The sequence below is a fragment of the Macrobrachium nipponense genome, chromosome 19 (genome assembly GCF_015104395.2).
Source record: "Macrobrachium nipponense isolate FS-2020 chromosome 19, ASM1510439v2, whole genome shotgun sequence".
Lineage (NCBI taxonomy): Eukaryota > Metazoa > Arthropoda > Malacostraca > Decapoda > Palaemonidae > Macrobrachium > Macrobrachium nipponense.
In genome coordinates, this window is record NC_061088.1 from 4,697,590 (window position 1) to 4,723,155 (window position 25,566).

At 36.9% G+C, this 25,566-nt stretch overlaps 1 protein-coding gene across 1 annotated transcript in view; it reads right to left on the bottom strand.

Moving 5' to 3' along the window:
* LOC135219139 (uncharacterized) overlaps positions 1–25,295 on the bottom strand; it is a 264,385-nt gene extending 239,090 nt beyond the window's left edge. Inside the window, 1 exon segment of the mRNA XM_064255640.1 lies at positions 24,439–25,295. The gene's annotated coding sequence lies outside the window, so the exon portion shown is untranslated.
* Between the last annotated feature and the right edge of the window lie 271 nt (positions 25,296–25,566).

A 25,566-nucleotide genomic window follows, 5' to 3' on the forward strand; every position in this document is an offset into this window, starting at 1 on the left:
GTGGTCAGTTAGCTTTAAAAACAGGTTTTTCCTTCATTCAATCAGTAGTTTATACCCATTCCCGTCTCTCTCTCTCTCTCTCTCTCTCTCTTCCCAATAATGATTTCAACAGAGGTGCATGGCAACAGTATGCCTCGTGGCGCAGTTGTGAGTCCATTCAACTCACAACCTGACGGACCGAAGTCCTATTTTCAACCTCACGATAGGGGAAGAATAGCCGTTCGAGTTGTCAGCCAACTGCCGTGGGTCGCAGTTGGGACCAGAAAAGAACGAGAGTAAAAATGATGTAAAAACAAACTACCGAGTATTTTAATTGCATCAACAAAACAAGAGGGCGTAGACGAGGTCATTCTGACAACCAGGGCAGAAGGTATTCAGGGCAGAAGGTATTCATAGGATATTCATGAGATATTTTGTTACTTTCGACGTCTATGGATTTCGAAGTATATGGTTAATCTTAGTGGGTGACTATTCATTAAAAATTTACAAACATTAGTCTTCTAACCACCCAGTATTTTTTATTTGCATATTTTCTATATATTTCAAGAACGCAGTACCTTCATGATATATGTATATTTATTTATAAATATTTATCTGTGTATATTACCCGATTATACGCGTACACTTTAAAATTGTATACTACATAAATAACTTCAAGATATTCGTATATTTGTAAATATTTAACTATATATTACTCAATAGTACACATACGCTTTAAAAATGTATACATGTATATATATAATATAAATATGTATACATATATACATGCATAAATACACATAAATATATAAACGTACATACATATACGCATATAGATATACATGTAAAGTGCATACATACATACATACGTACATATAAATAGCGTAAAGTTAATAAATACCTTCCCTTTTTCTGCGTAGGCTCTGGCGTAACCCCGAAGTAAATGAAATAGGGATTCTTCAATCCAATATGGGCTTAGATAAGAAAGAGGGCCTCCCTTTGATTCAATAAAGCCGGATTCATTAGGCGGCCCGACTTCCAACGGAACTTGTTAGCGACGACGAGAGAGAGAGAGAGAGAGAGAGAGAGAGAGAGAGAGAGAGAGAGAGAGAGAGAGAGAGAGAGAGGTTCTGTGGTTCACTTAATGGAAACTCTTGTCAAGTGACATTCACTGGGATGTTGCTTTGATATGAAAAGGGTAAAAACGTATTGATTGTTATTAACATGCAAGTCTAATAGACTGCGTTTCCATGTTCATTAACGTTTGATAAATGACCAAGAATCCTCATCAACTTATTAACGTTTATTGACTTATCAACGTTTACGTTTTGTGAACGAAATGTCTGAGAAATCATGATAGCCAAGTGCTTGGGTGTTTTGTTTGATATAATGGGAATTATTTAGACAGATTTCCCTCTAATATAAAACGATGCCTTCTGACCAACAATTTATTCGTGTCCTCTCAACTCCTTCTATATCATTTCTAGGAGATCAAAGACCTTCTTTCCTCCCCGCCAGCAGCCTCTTCCTTCCACGAAAAGTGAGAGTGAGAGGAGAGTGAGAGAAGAGAGAGAGTACAACTTTAGTGCCACGGACCTTGAAGGTCCGGCCTGGGACGAAACGCATTTCTTCTCCTCAGTGTTTTTCCTCTGATGATTTTCGGGAGCTCCCACAAGCCCTCAAAGAGTTTGAAACCCCTTGGGTCGTTCGGTCCACCGAGGGAGGGGGCCGGAGAGACGAAGGGAAGGTAGATATCTGTCATTTTTGGGAGATGCCATCTTGGGAGATCTTCGGAGATGCCATCTTGCCAGTTTTTATATCCCACGGAGGTCGGTCGTGTGTGGTCTCACCGAGATGAACATTCTAAAGACCAGTAATGATTAGTTTTCTCGGTAAAGCTTCAGTCTCAGCCTGTGGCTTATGTAAAGTCTCTGCGTAGGCCTAAGTGGTCTTGTAAAAGCCTAAGACTTGCAGATAATACGTGGCCTTGTCAAAGCCTTAGCGTAGGCCTAAGTGGTCTTGTAAAAGCCTAAGACTTTGAGATAATAAGTGGCCTTGTCAAAGCCTCAGCCTCAAAGATAAGTGATAAGTGGCTTTGTGAATAATGCCCTAGACTCAAAGACCAATCACAGGCTTATTCTTTAAGTGGATCTATCAAAGCCTCAGACTCAAAGGCCGATATTAAGTAGATCTGTCAAAGCTTCAAACTCAAAGGCAAGTAATAGGGGGGCTTTATCAAAACCTTTAAACTCAAAATGGGGCCAATAATATGTGTCCCAGATTAAAGACTGGAACCCAAAGATTAATACTAAGAGTTCCAGCCAACGTTTCACTTACCACTCACACTAAAACCACTTTTCACACACACACTAAAACCAGTTTTCAGTATACACCCACACTAAAACCACTTTTCAGACTCACACTAAAACCAGTTTTCACTTCACACTCACACTAAAACCACTTTTCACACACACACTAAAACCAGTGATTAGTGCTCTTGTGAAAGTTTTAGACTTCAAACTAACGCCAGTTATAATTTTTTTTTTTTTTTTTAAAGTTTCACACTCAAGCTAATTCCTGTAACACCTGTTCGGTCCAAAGCATCAGACTTTTCAAAGCCCAATTATCGCTATTTTGGAAAAGCCTCATTCATTTTCACACTGGTATCTTCCCAAGCCCTTCTGTGTCATTCCAATATCAATTTCGTCTAGCTTTTGTTTGTTTTTCTTTGTTTCATTCACACACTAACGGCGATACAGCATACGCTTTTAACTGATCAAACATTATTATTATTATTATTATTATTATTATTAGTGGGCTTATAGTTGACAACAGGTTCAGTGGAGCTCATTCCCACTGACCTGTAGCTATCACGGTTAAATTAAATATATCCATACTATTATTGTTTTTACCCTTATTATAACGATTACATTATTATTATTGCACATGTCTGAAGGAGACCACCACGTCACATGAACGTCAGTGCTGCCCTCATTGTGCGGCGCCAGGAAAACTGTAGGTGATAACACCTTTATAACTCACACCCAGCATAACAGTGACACTCCGCGGATAACCTCATAAAACTCACAAAATACACAAACGATTTATGAGCCGGTGTTTGTGCGTGCAAACAGTGTATCACACCCACAGGTCTGCAAATACCAACTATAGCTACACCCTGACATGATCTATTGACTGACACCGACCAACATCATATTCATTTTCATAATCGCCGGCTGATCTGATTAATGCCCGTTACGCCACACCTACAGACCCACCCCCCATCCCCCATCCCACCTGTCTACGACCTTCCCAAAGCTCCCTACCCCACTCCCCCCATCCCCACCTATCCACCATCCACAGACAAATACGCGGAGTCTCTTTCTCTGCCATATGAATGATTTTAATTCGTTCTTTCTCCCTCTCTCGTTCCCTTATCTCTCAATAAATCTCTTTCTCAGGCAATATTCTCTCTCTCTCTCTCTCTCTCTCTCTCTCTCTCTCTCTCTCTCTCACACACACACATACAGAGAAACTAGTATATCAACAACTAGTCACTCATTCTCTTTAATAGCAAATATTACGTCTACAACTCTCTCTATCTCTCTCTCTCTCTCTCACATACACACATACAGAGAAACTAGTATATCAACAACTAGTCACTCATTCTCTTTAATAGCAAATATTACGTCTACAACTCTCTCTCTCTCTCTCTCTCTCTCTCTCTCTCTCTCTCTCTCTCTCTCACACACACACACACACAGAAACTAGTATATCAACAACTATTCACTATTTGTAGACAGCAACAGTGTGGAAGTGTTTAAAAGAAAGCTAGACAAAATCATGAGTAGGACACTGTGAATGAACAGCAAAACCTGCTCTTACAGATAAGTGAGCGCATGATGTCTCCTCTTAGGATGGACTAACAAGTCTTTGAGACATCCTAATCCTTGTAACTCTCTCTCTCTCTCTCATTTCAATATCTGATAATTCCATCAATGCGTAATCCGCATCATCGACTCCTGCACCCGCAATTTGCATCGAAGGTATGTTACTGTAATTCGGGAGCGAAGGTTTAATGGCCTAGCTATATTAAGGTTTCTGTTCTGAACCTTTCAAAGCTGCCGACTTTCCTCTTGCCTTATCATGATCGTTTTTTTTTTTTTTTTTTTTTTTTTTTTTGTTTTTTTTTTTTTTTTTTTTTGGGGGGGGAACATCTGCTCAGTTGACTCCTTATTAAGCTTATCAATCTCCTTCTAGAGGCAGTAGTTAATGGAGACCTTACAGACCTTACATCTTGTTCGGGTTGCCCCAGGTCCCTCAGTGTGAGGCACCTCTAATGTCTACCAGAGAGTTGCTAGTACATCTTCCGGTATATTTTGCATCTTCCAATCTTGGATGGTCTGGGATGCAGTTTAGATATTTGTCGAGAGAGAGAGAGAGAGAGAGAGAGAGAGAGAGAGTAATTCATGATGTCCTGGTGCCGGAGGAGGAGAGAGAGAGAGAGAGAGAGAGAGAGAGAGAGAGTAATTCATGATGTCCTGGTGCCTGAGAGAGAGAGAGAGAGAGAGAGAGAGAGAGAGAGAGAGAAGAGATATATCCCCTGACGTCACCGGCGTAGGACGAAAATTGCCGGGGGAGTAAACAGGCAAATCCTTAATCAAGTCCAGATTTCATCTTCCGTGCCCCACATATAAATATCAGGTCGTTTGCACAAGTTCTTGGTTATCTCGTCCTCCTACCCCCCCATCCCCCCAAAAAAGGACGACTTGGCTGAAGCCTCGCGCAAAATGTGCAAACTATTTCCAGTTAGCAATTTATGATGTTAGGATGTTTTTCTGCTATTTTTATTAGAATTAAAATTCCTTCGCAAACAGCAACGGTTTATTAAAATCCACTGAGCGTCTGTAAATTGGGGGAAGGATTGTTTGTTTGTTTGTTGGTTTGTTTGTATGGTGTTTTTACGTTGCATGGAACCAGTGGTTATTCAGCAACGGGACCAACGGCTTTACGTGACTTGCGAACCACGTCGAGAGTGAACTTCTATCACCAGAAATACACATCTCTCACACCTCAATGGAATGCCCGAGAATCAAATTCGCGGGTCACCGAGGTGGCACGCCAACACCATGCCGACCACGCCACTGAGGCGCGACTGGGGGAAAGAATTATATACCTGGCAGTAAGGCAAATGTGGTTGGGCAGGGACGTGGTGAACACCACACGGATTAAATTCTCTCTCTCTTTCTCTCTCTCTCTTTCGCTTTGAGTCACTAATATGATGATATATTATATATATATATATATATATATATATATAATATATATATATATATATATATATATATATATATATATATATATATATATATATATACTATATAATGTGTGTGTGCGTCTTTTTTTTTTACAATATTTTTTGTCATTCCCGCCCTTCCGTCGGAATTTCCAGCGTAGTCTGGGCGAGACCCCGAGATTTACGAGAAGCAAAGGCTTGCCGGAGGGTAGGAGGGGGGCGGAAGGGGGATTTAAATCCAATGGGTCTGAACGGCCGAATCCAACAGGGCCAATCCAGAGGGATTAGGAACACCCAACTTGAGTCCTAGGGCAGCGTCAGACGCGCTTCCCTGACTCCCGTGGATTACTGTGGATTAAGGCTGACGTTGCGAGATATGGGATCATTTAAAGGTTTGAATGGATTTATACTGACTTGATTTTTAATATAATAATATAATAATAATAATAATAATAAATAATAATAATAATAATAACAATAATACTAAGGGAGACGTCAGGAAATCTCAATATTTTCTCTCTTCCTCTTTGCCTTGCCTCCTCCGGGCCTGGTCAAGAGAGGGGACCCATGTTCCCCAGAAACAGAATCAATCAACTGTTGAAAGCAAGTTCAAACTATCCACAACTTGTGACAATACTTTGACATGCGTTGAAATATTCTGAACTTCTTTGCTGTTTGAAGTAAGCCTACAAAGCACTTTGTTGTTGTGGGGGGGATAGGAAAGGTGTATGGGGAAGCCTAAAAGGGTCTGAAAAAGGTGGTTTGCTTTGTGTTAAAGATACAGGGATTTTAGGATTTGATATTTATGATTGATTTATTGATATGAAAATTTTAAAAATAATGTGCATGTATTAATATGTAAAGAAAATTGATTTCTCATAAAATATAGCTTATTTATTTTAATTTTCGTTGGTGAAACAAGGCTCTCTCTGACCTTAGATTTTAGCACGTTTTAATTTATGTTAAGTTACGAAATATAATGCTTAAAACTTACACATGAGGGGAAAATCTTGGACGCCTCCCGAGTAAGACTAGAGGATCGGAAGGTTCATGCCTTTTTCTGTTCCTTTAAGATTTTTCTTGTGGACAGAATTACGAACTCCTCAAAGGGCAGTTTTGATTTATGTTAAGTTAGGAATATAATGTTTACACTTACGCATGAGGGGAAAATCTTGGACGCGTCCCGAGTAAGCTGGAGGTCGGATCACGCCTTGTTTTTATAAGATTTCTGTGACAAATACGAACTCCTCAAAGGGCAGGTCGATGGACCCTCTCGCCACAGAGGTGCATCCTCGATTCAGTGGTTAAATTATTGAATGAGGCACTGACCCCACCACTGCCATTGGTCTTCTGAAACCACCTCCCCTAACAGGTGGAAGGGACTTATAATAATAATAATAATATATATCAGTGAGTTTGGGGTGGAAGACAATTCCTTTTTATTTCCTCTTTATGTATTTTATTCTGCTGACGTTTCAGGACCATCCGTCCCATTTTCGAAGCTACAAATGAGATAATAAAAGTTAAAAAAAAGAGACTCGGGTATAAAAAAAATGTAAGTATAAAAAAAAGTAAAAGTATTTACATAATGAAAGCATAGAAGGAAAAGGCGTTAAAAGGGAACAAAGTTTACAAAGTAGCGCCGAAGGCAATAGCTGAGTGACATATAAAAACATGCATATATATATATATATATATATATATATATATATATATATATATATATATATATATATATATATATATACAACAAGGAGCTGAAGGAGACGTCATGTACCAGTAATTGTCCATTTATTAAACAAGCTGACGTTTCGAGGACACAGCCTCATTTTCAAAGCTGAAAAACGTAATTATAATATATAAAAGACTTAAGAATTAAGAAATTTACAATTTAAAAATTTTTACACTTTAAACAAAAAAAAAATTAAAAAATTAAAAATTAAAAAAAAAAACTTAAAATGCAACAGACAGAATGAAAGAAATAGACCGCTACCTTTCAGGACGGGAACCAAGGACCTAATGACATAAAAAACAGAGACAGGGGCACACTCAAGGACAGGTACCTGCCCCTGTCTCTGTTTTTTTATGTCATTAGGTCCTTGGTTCCCGTCCTGAAAGGTAGCGGTCTATTTCTTTCATTCTGTCTGTTGCATTTTAAGTTTTTTTTTTTTATTTTTTTATTTTTGTTTGTTTAAAGTGTAAAAATTTTTAAATTGTAAATTTCTTAATTCTTAAGTCTTTTATATATTATAATTACGTTTTTCAGCTTTGAAAATGAGGCTGTGTCCTCGAAACGTCAGCTTGTTTAATAAATGGACAATTACTGGTACATGACGTCTCCTTCAGCAGCTCCTTGTTGTATGTTGGTTGATAGCAACGCTTCCCATATCCATATATATATATATATATATATATATATATATATATATATATATATATATATATATATATATACATAAATATATATAGATATATATATATATCTCTATATATATATATATACACGTGTGTATGTACGTGTTGCACGAGCTCTAAGAAGCATAAACTAACTGCAAAAGAAACTATTTGAGTCATGAAACTCTGATGAGGAAAAAAAAAAAAAAAAGCCGAAAAGCCGTCAAGAAAAGGATTGCTCTCAGACATCCAATTACTGACGTCTTCTAAATCTTATCCAGGCAGTGATGGGGAAAAAAAAAACTTCCAAAAACTTCCTCACAACTTCTTTGGATCCAAGAAAGAGAGCAAAGTGCCATAAAATGGATTATCATTTATGATCATGTAACATGCGAGGGATGAAATGCTAACTTTTCAACTATGAAATAACTCCGGTTCAGTATTAATCTAAATGTTCATGTTAGTATGTATGTATGTATGTAGTATTGTGTACACACATATATATATATATATATATATTATATATATATATATATATATATATATATATATATATACATTTGCATAAATAATATATGCATATAAATATATATATATATATTATATATTTATTTATATATATATATATATATATATATATATATATATATATATATATATATATATATAAGCCCGAGAAGAGCCTTTATTACGCTTAGAGGTCTGAATAAACTAATCCTTAATAATAATGATAACAATAGGAATAATAATAATAATAATAATAAGCCAATAAAGCAAAAAGGAAAGTTACAATAACCCCACATAAATTATCACAGCAAAGAGATGATAATGATAAAAATCATAAGTTATAATAACGCCACAGTAAGTAAGCAATAACAACAATATTGAAACTCCCGTAAACCTGGGAATTCCAGGAGAGAAGACCCCATTTAGGAAAATCAATACTGGATCTCTGCCCTGACCAACCAACAACGTTTAAGCAAGTTGTGTGAGAGAGAGAGAGGGAGTGCGTGCGTGTGTGTGTGTGTGTGTGTGTGTTACCCGGAGTAATGACCCATTTGGGAACCATGAAACGAAGCCCCAAGCCGAAATTGGGTCAAGTCGAAGCTCTGTCAGGTATTAAAGGCAAATTTGCATATTCTGCAGAACAGACCATTTCGTTGACACTGATAAGAATGCAACCTTGGAGAATCTGTATCATTTTTAGAGATATGCAGTTTAGAGGCGCTTTCTGGGTGGAGAGAGAGAGAGAGAATTATATTGCAATGACTGTTGTCTGCTGTTTCTTTGAAGCAATCGCTAATGATAGATAACAATTTATTTTTGTTAACGGATGTACTGCATATAAATCCATAAATATATGAACAGCTAAAAATATACACACAATAAACTGTAACAATCCCATAGCAGTCATAGGCCACAGGAGATTAATTCCTATATCTAACCACGATGAACAAAATTTAAAATATTGTTTCTCTACTCATCCAATCAACTCAACATTGCTAGATTACAGTCATCATTTTAATCTGCTAATTAGTTGTTTGCCTTACAGCGGTTATCGTGACCTGCTGACCTGACGAATTAATCTGTCATTCACCCCAAGTGTTCCTGACAGTCGCTGCAGAAAGTCTATATCGGGCGTAACGGTCTCAATTAATAACAAGCGGAAAATATTCACGTGAATGCAATGTATAACAGAAGCTTAAGTCGGAACAAATGAAGAACACTTAAAAAAAAATGAAGTGACATGAATGGAGATAATGGCTTCCTCTTCATTTCTCTAATCACTTGTTATTCATAATTATATTAATTCTTTTATATAAGTAGCAAATACAATTTTTTTTTTACTATTCCGACATATCTCCATAACAAAAAAAAATTTTGCAAAAGGACTAAAATTGGGCAACACGCGGGCCAACAACAGACCTCCCAAAAACAAAAGCGAAAGATATGCATCAGATTAGCCTACAAACTTTCCAAACCGTTCCGAATATGCCGTCCATTTCTAGAGTGACAGACGAGAGCATTGAAAAAAAATCAAATAAATAAATAAAAATAATAGAATACAAAACTCATTACAATGTCACAGAACTATTCAATTTCGTTATCAAATACCTCTGCGCACCGCGTGAGGCCTCTGTTCTCACGTATATATATATTCTCGATTAACGATATTATCCGAGCACACAAAAAACAAAATAGTTCATTTGTCGTATTGATATCAAATGGTGCGACAGCGCTGGGTGAGGCGGGGGTGGGGTGGGGGAGAGGGGGTGTGGCTGGTAGGTACCTCTGTGGGTAGAGGGCTGGGGGCGGGGGTAGGGGGGGTAGGAGGAGCGTCTCTAATTCATTTATGGGGTTCGTCCTGAATTATTCAAATGGTGGGAAGGGGAAGAATACAGGAAAGGAGGGGGAGGGGGATGCAGGAGGCAGGAAGGGTTGAGGGAGAGAGGTAGGAGGGGGGGGGGGTTTGTCTGGAGAGAATAAAAAGAAAAAAAAAACTGCGTATTTCATTCTCTCCGTAAATGCGAAGTAAGGTTTTTCTGAAGTGCCAGAGCCAGTGGAATGGCCAACCTAGCTCCCTTTTCTAGCCCAGCCCCGAGGAAAACAAAGGCACGCAATAAAAGTCAGAAAGCACAGAAACAGGGAGAGAAATCCAAAGCTTTGATGAAGGCTGCAGATACAAAAAACACTCAATGAATATTCATATCCTAAAAAAAAAAGTTATTTACAGCTTTCATGAATTAAAAAATGACTAAACATTTAATAAGAGCATCAACTCACTCACATTATTTTTCGCACTAGCTAATCTAACCCTGGGCGTGACGTAGTCGACCTAATTCCCAATGATAAACCAGAATTTATTCGGTAAAATTTATTGAAATTTATTGTACCGAATACGACCAACACGTTTATTTATTTATTTATTTATTAAAAAAAAAATTTATTTTACGAGCGCGTCTGTGTATAAGGTCTGTCCGAATGTATGTCGTTGTTTATGAAATTTATGAAGGTCCACTTAGGGGTAAAAAAAAAATTACGTAAAATGAGTATGAAATCGAAACTAGGAATGCAAATGAACCTGTTTTCCGTGATATCTATAAAGGGTATCATTATTATTATTATTATTATTATTATTATTATTATTATTATTATTATTACGCTGGAAGAAGACCTTCATTAATGCAGATTTATTGAAAATAATGGCTATTTCAGCCGCATTTAATTTTTTTTAGAATTTTCTCTGTTCTTTTTATTACTGGCTTTTCTTCTGTACTCAAATTGGCTATTAAAGCATGAGTCCCCCATTTGGCGTTTTAATAGGCAATTTGAGTACAGAAGAAAAGTCAGAAATAAGAAGAATAGAGAAACTTCTATACAAAATAAACGCTGCTGAAATAGCCATTATTTTCAATAAAAACTGTATTATTATTATTAATTATTATTATTATTATTATTATTATTATTAAGATCCTCAAAGAGGCTACTGAGTTATAGTTCTTATATTTCTACTCTCTCAAAAAAAATTTTTTTTTTTTCAATGAGAGGCGGAAAGTTAATTATTATTACTTAGTAAAAAGTAATAGATTCATAAAAAATAATATCAGTATGGGATTATCGCTCACGCTGCAGCCCTTTCATTGTTAACTTTCCATAAATTACAAATAATTGCTCCATTCCGTGAATTACCGAAAATATGGACATTACTTTCCGTAAAACGAAAACATCTTCGAAGCCACCAAAGGAGGTTAAATGAAATTCTTCCGTTGCAAACCTCCTACAAGGCTGAATAATCCTAAAAGGCGTAGAGTTCCATTCCTATCTCTCACAAAAGTTACATAACTAACAAACAAACAAACTGGCCAGATGAAACCTGACCTTCTTGGCAGAAGAAATAGTACAAGAATATGGTTGATCCAAGTCTCAGGAGTTTACGACCAGACCCTCAGTCGCAAAACTCAACTTCTATAACTCTTCTAGAGAAAGTTTTTCTACGTATTCGAAGAAGTAGAGATACATTGTTGATGGAAATACGACGTTTCAAGTTATTGGACATTCATTGAGAGAGAGGGAGAGAGGAAAGGATGATAATAATAATAATAATAATAATAATAATAATAATAATAATAATAATAATAATAATAATAATAATAATAATCAAGGCCCTACACCCACGAATAGCAGAACAACTCCAGCATTGTATCTCAAATCACCATGCACCCAAATGGATGACCACAGGAAGAACATCCTTGGTACAAAAAGTCAAGAGTAAGGGAAATATAGCCAGTAACTACAGGCCTATCACCTACCTACCAATAATGTGGAAGTTGCTAACAGGTATCATCAGTGAAAGGCTATACAACTACCTAGAGGAGACAAACACCATCCCCCACCAACAGAAAGGCTGCAGAAGGAAGTGTAGGGGCACAAAAGACCAGCTCCTGATAGACAAAATGGTAATGAAGAACAGTAGGAGAAGGAAAACCAACCTAAGCATGGCATGGATAGACTATAAAAAAGCCTTCGACATGATACCACACACATGGCTAATAGAATGCCTGAAAATATATGGGGCTGAGGAAAACACCATCAGCTTCCTTAAAAATACAATGCGCAACTGGAATACAATACTTACAAGCTCTGGAATAAAACTAGCAGAGGTTAATATCAGGAGAGGGATCTTCCAGGGCGACTCACTGCCCCCCACTACTCTTCGTAGTAGCCATGATTCCCATGACAAAAGTACTACAGAAGATGGATGCCGGGTACCAACTCAAGAAAAGAGGCAACAGTATCAACCATCTGATGTTCATGGACGACATCAAGCTGTATGGTAAGAGCATCAAGGAAATAGATACCCTAATCCAGACTGTAAGGATTGTATCTGGGGACATCAGAATGGAGTTTGGAATAGAAAAATGCGCCTTAGTCAACATACAAAAAGGCAAAGTAACGAGAACTGAAGGGATAAAGCTACCAGATGGGAGCACATCAAACACATAGATGAGACAGGATACAAATACCTGGGAATAATGGAAGGAGGGGATATAAAACACCAAGAGATGAAGGACACGATCAGGAAAGAATATATGCAGAGACTCAAGGCGATACTTAAGTCAAAACTCAACGCCGGAGATATGATAAAAGCCATAAACACATGGGCAGTGCCAGTAATCAGATACAGCGCAGGAATAGTCGAATGGACGAAGGCAGAACTCCGCAGCATAGATCAGAAAACCAGGAAACATATGACAATACACAAAGCACTACACCCAAGAGCAAATACGGACAGACTATACATAACACGAAAGGAAGGAGGGAGAGGACTACTAAGTATAGAGGACTGCGTCAACATAGAGAACAGAGCACTGGGGCAATATCTGAAAACCAGTGAAGAAGAGTGGCTAAAGAGTGCATGGGAATAAGCACTAATAAAAGTAGACGAAGACCCAGAAATATACAGAGACAGGAGAATGACAGACAGAACAGAGGACTGGCACAACAAACCAATGCACGGACAATACATGAGACAGACTAAAGAACTAGCCAGCGATGACACATGGCAATGGCTACAGAGGGGAGAGCTAAAGAAGGAAACTGAAGGAATGATAACAGCGGCACAAGATCAGGCCCTAAGAACCAGATATGTTCAAAGAACGATAGACGGAAATAACATCTCTCCCATATGTAGGAAGTGCAATACGAAAAATGAAACCATAAACCACATAGCAAGCGAATGCTCGGCACTTGCACAGAACCAGTACAAAAAGAGGCATGATTCAGTGGCAAAAGCCCTCCACTGGAGCCTGTGCAAGAAACATCAGCTACCTTGCAGTAATATGTGGTACGAGCACCAACCTGAGGGAGTGATAGAAAACGATCACGCAAAGATCCTCTGGGACTATGGTATCAGAACGGATAGGGTGATACGTGCAAACAGACCAGACGTGACGTTAATTGACAAAGTCAAGAAGAAAGTATCACTCATTGATGTCGCAATATATTCCATTGGACACCAGAGTTGAAGAGAAAGAGAGGGAAAAAATGGATAAGTATCAAGATCTGAAAATAGAAATAAGAAGGATATGGGATATGCCAGTGGAAATCGTACCCATAATCATAGGAACACTAGGCACGATCCCAAGATCTCTGAAAAGGAATCTAGAAAAACTAGAGGCTGAAGTAGCTCCAGGACTCATGCAGAAGAGTGGGATCCTAGAAACGGCACACATAGTAAGAGAAGTGATGGACTCCTAAGGAGGCAGGATGCAACCCGGAACCCCACACTATAAATACCACCCAGTCGAATTGGAGGACTGTGATAGAGCAATAATAATAATAATAATAATAATAATAATAATAATAATAATAATGAACTAAGGAACCTCCGTAACGATGCTATAATATTGACAACTGAAAGCCAGTAATTTTTAACCTTGTACAAAAATATATTTTTAACACTACTGTGGCTTTTAATTGTCAATAATAATAATAATAATAATAATAATAATAATAATAATAATAATAATAATAATAATAAACACTGAGGAACAACTTCTCATTTTTTGGAAATATTACAATTTATTCATACATTTGTGGATTTTTTTAATTGTACATCAGTTTAATCACGGTATTGTGAATTTCTGCGCAACAACAACAACAACAACAACAACATTATTATTATTATCTCATTCACCCTTCAGTAAATGGTAGAGAGTACTACGTACCGAAATGTTATGGAATAAATTAACTTTGGACAGCTGTTACATAATTTACCTGCTGTTGCAAAGCAACTCATTCGAGAGACTGACAAATTGCAATATAAGCTCAACTTCATCCAGACGGCCATTGTGTTCAATAATAATAATAATAAAATAATAATAAAATAATAATAATAATATAATAATAATAATAATAATAAGTTAAATTCAATCGACTTTGACTATTACCTATTTGAGACATGCCATCCTTCGGTGCGTTGCTCACAAGTTAAGCAACAATGAGAAAACAATAATTAGAAAAATAAAGAAGAACCTTTATAAAATTAAGGCAGCTGAAGCAGCAATTACGTTTAATAAAAAAAAATAATAATGATAATAATAAACCATATATCTTTATAATAAGAAGAACTGAGAAGATTCTATATAAATTAAATGCCGTTAAAACAGCTATAATAATATTCAATGCTACTGCCCTCAGGGAAGGACTCCTTCCTAACAATAATAATAATAATAATAATAATAATAATAATAATAATAATAATAATAATAATAATACCAGAAAAACCCAACACTGGAAGAAAATTGGATTGGAATTTTAGGCAAAGGCCAAGCGCTGGGACCTGTGAGGTCATGCAGCGCCTAGAGGAAAATTAGCCGTGAAAATCCCCTAAATGTGTAACGGAGCTTACGTAATGCCTACAGTGCACCGTGAGGAGGAGAAGAATGCTCCGCTGCCGCCCTTCGCATTCAAGCGAAGCGGATGTGACCTGAGCCTCGAATTATGAGGTGAAAATACATGACCGACTAAGGAGGAGGAGGGGGGGGGGGGTTATGCTGCTTCTGCTGTTCCCTCGGATTCTGGGAAGAGCGAGGGGCAAAAATGGGCATGTGAATTATTAAGAGAGAGAGAGGGAGGGAGGAAGCGAGTACGAGAGAGAGAGAGAGAGAGAGAGAGAGAGAGAGAGAGAGAAGAGAGAGAGAAAGATTTTGATAGACAATGTAATAATTCGCGAAGGTAAAACGGAACTGTGGCAATTACAATTAATTACACACACACAAACACACACACATTATATAAGCCCCTACTATTTAACCAAATATTCATCGACCGATATGTACTCGTCAAAATAGATAATACCTATAATTTGTTTGTTTCTCTTAAGCGCCCTTCAAGCTTCTCAACAAGTTTTTTGGGATGGGGTTGCTAGCCCTACACCACGGATATTCAAAGGGCTTATGTGAGGACAGCAACTGTGATACTTCTAGAATAAAAATACTTTTGGTTACAAAAAATCTAACCTCTATGAAAATGAACTAAAACCATACAAATGAATAAAATAAAAACAAGTAAACAAAATTCTAAACTCTCCATGTAAAAGGAACTAAAACAATACAATTAAATAAATAAAAAAGTAAAAAAAAACTATAATTCCTTTCTGAAACCCTCATAATAGAAAAAACAAACAATTAAATATAAAATAACTACAGGGAAAAAAGTCCAAGACCATTCACTACATTCTCTCTCTCTCAAAAATCCCACAGCAGGTGAGGAATAAAACACTCTTCTGACAGTCGCACAAATCACACAAAGTCAAACAAAGTCTCTGTAAAGAGGCGGCTTTGTTTTTGAAGACGATCTTTTTGATGGCTTTTCTTTCCGTTTATTTTATATGTCATTCCAATTTGGCCTATATTTTTTATTCCCGTTCCGATTGGGCCTAAATTTTATGTTCCGATTCCAATTCGGCCAAAAGTTTTTTTCAGATTCCAGTTTGGCCAAAGTTTTATGTTCCAATTCCAATTTGGCCTAAATGTTATATTCCAATTTGGCTTATATTTTGTATTCCAATTCCAATTTGGCCTAAATTATATATTCCCATTCCAGTTTGACCTGTACTTCATATTCCAATTCCAATTTGGCCTAAAATTTTTACTCCGATTCCAATTCTAAAACATCTTTCAGTGTCGTCTGTAACAATTCCTCACAAAAAAGGATTTCTGGAATTGGAATATAAAATTTAGGCCAACTGGATTTGGCATACAAATTATAAGCAAAATTGGAATTGGAACATAAGATGTATGCTAAATTGGAATCGGAATATACAATTTAGGCCAAATTGGAAATGGAATTTTAACATTTTGGCCAAATTGGAATCGAAACATAAAATTTAAGCCAAATTGGAATTGGAATGTAAAATCTAGGCCAAAAGCCAAGCGCGGGGACCTATGAGGTCATTTAGAACTGAAAGGTGCAACAGGAGGGAAACCTCGAACGGAGGCACAGTAAAAGGAACGAAGGGGGGTTACAGCTAGGGGTGTCCGAAGGGACGCTGCAAAGAACCTTAAGTAATGCCTACAGCATATCGGATGAGGTGCACTGATGGCACTAACCCCTTACGGGGAAAGGAAGTTCTGACTTGAATAGAATTTGACAGGTCACTCGCTCGATGGAGCAAATATGCTTTAAACAGAATAAATCAGGTTAAATAGATTATCTCTGGATTCAACTAATATCGTACGTTGAAAAGGTCAGAACAAATGAAATAGAACTTCACTCGATTACATTCATTCGCATTAGGTTAAATGAGACAGAATAATAAAGGAGAATGCAATAAAGGAATATGCGTTAATTCAAATACATGGGGGAAAGTAATGCAATCCCGGTCCATTAAATTAAATGGGCGTGGTTTAAAAACAAAGGGGAAAATATACCCTAAGGCCTCTCATACTTAAGAGTCAGGGAAACCAGAAGCAACAGCAGAATTCCAAAGCTTTAACATGTAGCAGAATGAAAGAGGTGGCTAATGAAACGTGGGCTCCTGAGAGGATTATAGATTTCTAAACAGGATTACAGATTACTGTATGGGGGTTCCAGGTTTCTATAAAGGATTTATCGATTACGGAAAAGGATTACTTATTCCTGTAAAGGATTACTGATTTTTAAAGAGGGTTGCTGATTTCTATAAAGGATTACCAATTACCGTAAAAGATTACCGATTACTACAGAGACTTACTGACTACAATAAAGGATGACTAATTTTTACAGATTTCTACAGAGGGTTACTATAAAGGATTTCTATAAAGGATTACCGATTTCTACAAAGAAAATGTGGGCGAGAATTATTTGCAAACTGATTGCTTTTTCTGATTTACTCAATAAATTAAACAAAATGAATGGAATTTGTGCATATGTACTGATGAAATCATTCTTCCCATTTGAAAATGATGCAATAAATCCACGAAACATGAAACATGAGAAAATAATGAAATATATAAGAGAACCATTACTTACTCAAAAAGGAAATAAATAAATTAGTAATAAGAGAACCAGTAATTAACCCAAAAATGAAACTATTCAAAGAACCATTACTAACCCAAAAAGGAAATAAAAAAAGAGAACCATTACTAATCCAAAAAGCAAAATAAACAAGAGAACCATTGCTTACCCAAAAAAGAAATAAATAAACTAATTAGAGAACCATTACTTACCCAAAAAGGAAATAAACAAGAGAACCATTACTTACCCAAAAAAGAAATAAACAAAATAATTAAAGAACCATTACTTCCCCACAAAGGAAATAAACAAGAGAACCATTACTCCCCCCCCCCAAATAAACTAATTAAAGAACCACTACGTCCCAAAAATGAAATGAACAAGAGATCCATTACTATCTCAAAAATGAATTTTAAAAAGACAGAACCATTACCATCTCAAAAACCATTACATACCCCAAAAAGGAAATAAAATAAACTAATGAGAGAACCGCTACTTACCGAAAAAAGGAGATAAACAAAGAGAACCATTACTCACACCAATGACTACCAGCCCTGAATACGAAACCCAGCCAACCTGAGCAGACCTATAAACGATTAGGGAAACGACTGCGCCGTGGCTGCCTGGAGACGCCGTACGAAAATAAATAATAAATAACAAAAAGCAGAAGCATAAATGCTACTTTGCATGTCCTAATCCAGAGTAGTAACGGTTTATAAGACCGTCGTATCTCCCCGAAATGCCCTGACGAATTAGCCACTCACACGGGAGACTGCGCCGTATTCCGTCTCTTATGAAATGGACCTTGGCATTGGCGAAGACTTACCTGAAGGCGTTCGGTGGCGTTTTTATAGCTAGCGAGCAGTTTGTTTTCGCTCGGGAATCTTTCTTTACTATTTCTTGAGATGTTTATGGCCGCTGTGCTGGACAGTCAGTTTTTTTGTTGTGCTCGGCATTCTTCAGTGTTAAAATGGTTTATTTTGATAAACTTCCGTTATATCCAAACTCCATGATAGCTTGTGATACTTAAAGTTAGCCATGATCGTGCTTCTGGTAACACAACACAGGCCACCATCACGGCCGGCTGAGAGTTTCATGGGACGCGGTTCATACAATGAAATACCGAGACCACCAAAACAGAGATCTATTTTCGGTGGCCTTTATTATACAGTGTACAGAAAACGCGATTGCGCCGAGAAAACTTTCGGTGCATTCTTGACTTGTTTCTCTCGTATACGTTCTTCATCACAATTCTTAATGACGCTCAGAGAGAGATGAATGACTCCCAGACTTATAAATATACAGTCCAGGACGGTTCCACCGAGGGAAAGTCCGCTTAATTATGCAAGGAGGACCTCGTAAATATCTGACGAAAATGCCCTATGACGTCATCGGGGGGGCGGTCCCTAATAGAGGAGGTTATTTATCACGAAAACACTAAAGAGTGAAATTAAAAGGTGGATCTTCTGATGCTTAAATTATTTTCGAAATAAAACTCCCAGCTTAAATCCTAAGCAAAATTTTTACACAAACGAACGGACGATTCTTGTAACGTTACGTTACTCCAGAATGAGAATTGGGCCTTTCGTCACGCAGAAGGCCTTTCTTAAAATTCTGAAGATATTCTTAGGTTTTGTTGGGAACGATTTCGAATGAGTAATTTTAGGTAATGAATATATGAGGTATATTAAACACCTGTTCACTTACATATATATATATATATATATATATATATATATATATATATATATATCATATGTATATAGATATAGATATATATATATATATAATTATATAATAATTAATAGTATATATAAATATATGATATATATATATATATATATATATATATAGCAACACTAGTGTTAAAAAAATACCGGATATCCAAACCTAAACAACACCAACCCAATAAGCTTTTTCTCAGAAAAACTTTGTTACGTAAATATCACCGATTTTATCATAAAAAGGATTATTATTATTATTATTATTATTATTAATATAAATCCAGACAACGAGTAATCCTAACTAAAATTCGGCATAAAGAAGAACTCGAATAACTAAGCTGCCCAATTACTGCAAAGGATTCCCCCTACAACTTATCCCCCTATCCGAAATGAAATAAAAAAAAACGAAACAAACAAACACAAAAGGTTCGACCACAACACAACACAAAAGCCGATGGCGGTCGGAAGGGCTGCGCATATTACAATAGGGACAATTTAATTAGTATTGCAGAAACAGCCGTTTGCAGCCGAAACAATAAAAAAAATAAATAACAAAAAAAACCTATGAAGGACAAATGACGTAACTCACTGGCAGAGAGAGAGAGAGAGAGAGAGAGAGAGAGAGTAATGCATTTATTGGTACTCTAACTTCGAGTGACGTTTGAGTTTATTATTATCTGGGGGGTGGGAGGGAGGGAGGTTGTAAAAATGTGACTACCTTCTAGTGAGGTTTGAGGTTATTAATATTTGGGGGTGGGGGTGGGGGGGGGGGGTGTCAAATATGAAATGATTCTTACAACGATGGGTTCTTACTGTGCAATATGAATCTCACAAAAAGGATTTTAATTGAGATTATTATGGAATGATTCTAATTCTGATGGAATCTTACAGTGCAAAATGACTCTTAGAGAAGGATTTTAACTGAGAACATGAAGTGATTCTTCCTGTGATATGTTCTGAGTGCAAAAGGATTTTTACAGTGCAAAGTGATTTTAACATCAGGATTCTAATAAAGATTATTATGCATATGACGAAGAAAACTATGATGATATTTTTGAAATGGAGACTGTAAATCCAGCCATAATGTCTAAAAAAACGAGAGAATCACTTTAAATGAGTTTGCAAAAAAATCACTGAAATGAATCTCGAAAGAGATCGAAGAAGATTCCTCATAACAATACAGATTGTACCTTCACCTAAAAGGGGCTGCAATTATAATTAAAGGGAAACGAACAGGATTGAATAAATTAGGAGAGAGTGGAAAATGCGATCAGTCATAACACCGATATCGTATTCGTATCAAGGTTAAATTTTCAGAATACCTGGCATCACATCTAATTATACATATATTATATATATATATATATATATATATATATATATATATATATATATAAAGAGAGAGAGAGAGAGAGAGAGAGAGAGAGAGAGAGAGAGAGAGAGAGAGAGAGAGAGATCACTGAGCTGATTAACAGGTTTCCTAGGACTGGCCCGAAGGATTAGATTTTATTTACGTGGCTAGGAACCAATTGGCTACCTAGCAAAGGAACCTACAGTTTATTGTGGGATCCGAAACACATTATATCGAGAAATGAATTTCTAATCGCCAGAAATAAATTCTTCTGATGCCACGTTGGCAGAGCGGGAAATCGCACGGAGAGAGAGAGAGAGAGAGAGAGAGAGAGAGAGAGAGAGAGAGAGAGAGAGAGAGAGAGAGAGAGAGAGAGAGAGTTTAATAATGCCAAAATGACCCAAGAATTACAAAACAATATTCGTAAACAAAGTCACAATCAACGCACAACTCTAAGCTTGAAAATGAACTGGCAGCTTAATTAACAGCTGCAATTTTCAAATAAACAATGGATCTGGAAATGAAATTGAAATTTGCATATAGTCTAATGGTTAAATGTACAAATAAAATAAGAATTTATTTTAAAAAAATACTATGCGAGAAAGTCCTTTAAAAATTTTCATCGTTATAATGAAAATTGTTTGCAGAAACCAATTAAATGTCCAAAGAGACTTTCAACCCCAAGAAGTTATCATAAACACATTTTAAACGAAACTAAAATTATGAATGGATAACACAATGACAAAATTACAACCTCAAATACACTAAAAATATACAAATCTTACAGATATCAAGCAGACGGACGATTCTAAATTGCAGTTAATTACGGCTAATACAATGACAAAATCTCCACATCAAATACGTTACAAATATACAAAAATGACACATATCAAGCAGCTCACGATTCTAAATTGCAGTTAATTAAAAAAAAAAAAAAATTCTTGTATCCGGGTTCCCCAATATGGATTCGTTTTAAGCCGAGTGGTAATTGGGAGGAAGGATTTTTTTTTTGTTTTTTTTTTTGTTATACATTTCTTTTTCTTTTCATAAAAGAGAAATGAGGCTCCGAGATTAATGAACAATGCCAATGCATTGGTTGATTTGCCCATTGCACTAGGTCAGTCAGCCCCCACCCCCACCCCCCACCTCTCTCTCTCTCTTCTCTTTTCTCTCTCTTCCTCTCTCTCTCTCTATCTCTCTCTCTCTCTCTCTCTCTCTCTCTCCTTTCTTCTACTAATCATAGCCGTCATCATTTTTGCACTATCTAAATAACAGCAAAGGCAATAATAATAATAATAATAATAATAATAATAATAATAATAATAATAATTATTATTATTATATTATTATTATTATTATTATTATTATTATTATAAATAAAAAAAGCCACCACAATAATGTTAAAAAAATTATATATTTTAGCTCTACTGCGGCTTTTAATTCTCAATATTATAGCTTCGTTACCGGGGTTCATTGGTTCAGTAATAATAATAATAATAATAATAATAATAATAATAATAATAATAATAATAATAACAATCCAGATTAAGGTAGTAATGAAAGCAATCACAGGTGACACAGAACGATTAGTTTCTGAAACCATACGCGCCGCACCGTAGAGTTTAAAGATTTTTCTTTTCCTAGACTGATTATATTACTATACTTACAAATAATTCTTATATGCGTTTATTAAGTAATATTTTTATCTTTTTTAATTCATGTTTACCCAGGATGAGTTTTCATTACCACCCCTCTCCCCACCTCAAGGGGGGGAGGTGACTTTAAATGATGCTTCCTTAATGGTTTTAACATGATAATTCAAGTTTGTCAACCACAAACCCTGCACAAAGTAGTTAATAATAATAATAATAATAAAAAACATTCAAGGCTCTTATATGCCAATTGTACCAAGACATTCTTGGCAGTCAATGCACCCGAACATGACTTCACTCACCAACACCTTCCCGCATTCCCGAGAATTCTGAGAAGATAAGAAAAAAAAAATCGCCATTAACCAGCTAACTTAGACCTTTCTAAGAAGCTGGGGTCGGGTGCGAATATCCAATTGACAGAGGAAAGCTTCTGCCTTCCAGACGCCACGATGGCTACCCCTCCTCTCCCCCCTCTCTTTATTTCGTGAGCAAAAGAAACTGAGAGGATATAAATACCAGATCCATTATTCGGGCCAGATTTTCGGTGACCTAGAGGTAAGGAAGGAAGGAAGGAAGGAAGAGAGAGAGAGAGAGAGAGAGAGAGAGAGAGAGAGAGAGAGAGAGAGAGAGAGAGAGAGACATCTTGTTCTCGGGTTCTGCCCCAGGTCCCTCAGTGTGAGGCACCTCTAATGTCTGCCAGAGAGTTGCTATTGCATCTTCCGGTATATTTTGCATCTTCCAATCTTGGATGGTCTGGGATGCAGCTTAGATATTTGTCGAGCTTATTCTTAAACACATCTACGCTCACTCCTGATATATGCGAGTGTGTGTGCGTATAATATATGAATATTATGTATATGTATGTGTATATATATATATATATATATATATATATATATATATATATATTCCTCACTACTGATGGATATTATAAACATACGTATACATGTATACATATGAATATGTAGATACAGATATAATATATACGTAAATATATATATATATATATATATATATATATATATATATTATATATATACACATAATTTCACTACAAATACAGAGTAATCCTTCGTCGACTAAGATACAATTCAATTTTGTATGAAAAACCCAAAAACTCTACCACAGAAGGACAATGAATGACTACAGACTCATCCCTCAGGGAGTAACAATGGATGTGCAGTACGAAAAATGTACAATGTGCAATGAATGACGCAAGATTAGTACGCCTTTTGCAAAGAGTGCAAAATATAATGAATGACGCAAGGAATGAAAGAAGGTATTTGATAATTGGCCATCTTCTTTCGATTGTGGTGTTTGGAATGGCAATGGTATCTTTTTTATTACTATTATTATTATTATTATTATTGATAGCAGAATCAATACTCGTCGAAAATAATAGTATTAATAATACCATAAACAAAGACGCAGGACAGGACTATAATGGTATAAAAGTTATATAGCCCTTAAACACACGCACGCACGCACACAGACACACACACACACGCACACACATATATATATATATATATATATATATATATATATATATAATATATATATAATGTATATATATAATAGCGAGAGAGAGAGAGAGAGAGAGAGAGAGAGAGAGAGAGAGAGAGAGAGAGAGAGAGAGAGAGAGAGAGATTCGACACAACAACAAGGCAATGTAAGAAAAGGCAAAATTAAAGACACTAAGTGATAAATGATGGCCTCCAAGGCAAAAATGCAATATAACCAAACTTTGGCAATACAGAAGACTTACGAGAAAGTAAACAAAGACAAAATACCAGCTCTTATCGCATCGTGCAGCACACAACGTAGCACCACTTTAAAAAAAAAAATAATAAAAAACTATACAGACACTCATGCAAAACAAAAAAAAGACAAACAACATTACTTTCATATTCCCTCAATGAAAATCTAAGAAATAAACTGTTCAGTCTCTTTAATTAATCCTCTTTCATTCCCTCAGCGGATATATACCTCCTTTACAGCAACCCAGAGAATTTAGGGAGTGGGCCACACCATAAGTTAACTTACCCGTGTCAATCTCCATGGTTAACATGCCGGCGCCTAGCAGACCAACTTCTTCCCTTTCCTGGCTTATGTTTCTACTACTTATTATTTTTCTTTTCTTCTTCTTCTTCTTTTTCTTTTTATCCTCTTCGGATAAAAGAAAACAGAGGAGTTTTCAAAACACGAGCACCGATATGCGACGGTGCAGCACTTTTAGTTTGACGTAACTTTACCTCTTGTGGTTGGATTGACACTTAGTGCAGGAATACATTAAAAATTTCCTTCTACTCTTTGCTCCAAAATTTTGTTTTATAAAAACCAATAAAATAGAACCACGAGAGGAGATCCCGCGTGCACACAAACCACGGCTGCTCACACAATGCTTAAACAACTACCGAATGTCGGTCAGTGTATTATCAATCAACACATTCGAGGGAATGCAGCCGTTCAAAGCGACGAAGTCTTTCCCACGATCACTTCTGGATGGATGGAGAGCCGCGAGAAGGCCCACTCTCGAAAATGTCTTATGAGGCTCTGGAAAAGCGGTCTGGAAACAGGCCACTCTGTGTGTGTGGATAAGAGGCCGAACGGAGCGACACTCGCCCTGGTTGGCAGTTCCTCACACACCCAGTCTTTGCTTACGATGGAACCCTCCACTACAGGACCGAGGAGGGGGACGGGTAGAGACTGAGGGAGGAGGTATAGGGGTAGGTCCCACCTCGCCCTCTCTCTCTATCTCGCCTCGCGAAATTTACATCCTGCCATATTTTAAATGGAGGCGATTCCTGGCACCCAGGGGCTCGTTTCGAAAGGGCGTTCGGGATGTGTCGCCTAGGGATAGAAAGCTCATCAAAATCCCCGCTAATTCGCCACAATGGAGCGCCGCCATCGATTGAGATCATGAAGTGGGGAGGCGATCGTCGACAACCCCACCACTCGCGGCCAGTCGATACCTCGTTGTCATGGCGACGTCGCACAGGGCGGCCAACACTCCCGCGCCAATCGCCCTGCCATTTACTAAACTCCATACCATTCATAGCCGTCTACGCAAACTATCGACGTGTTTCTACGCACGCGTCCTCATCAGTCAGATGTAACCGTCCATCCGGGAGGTGAAACACGACGGAAAAGGGATGTCCAGCGGTTGCCCAG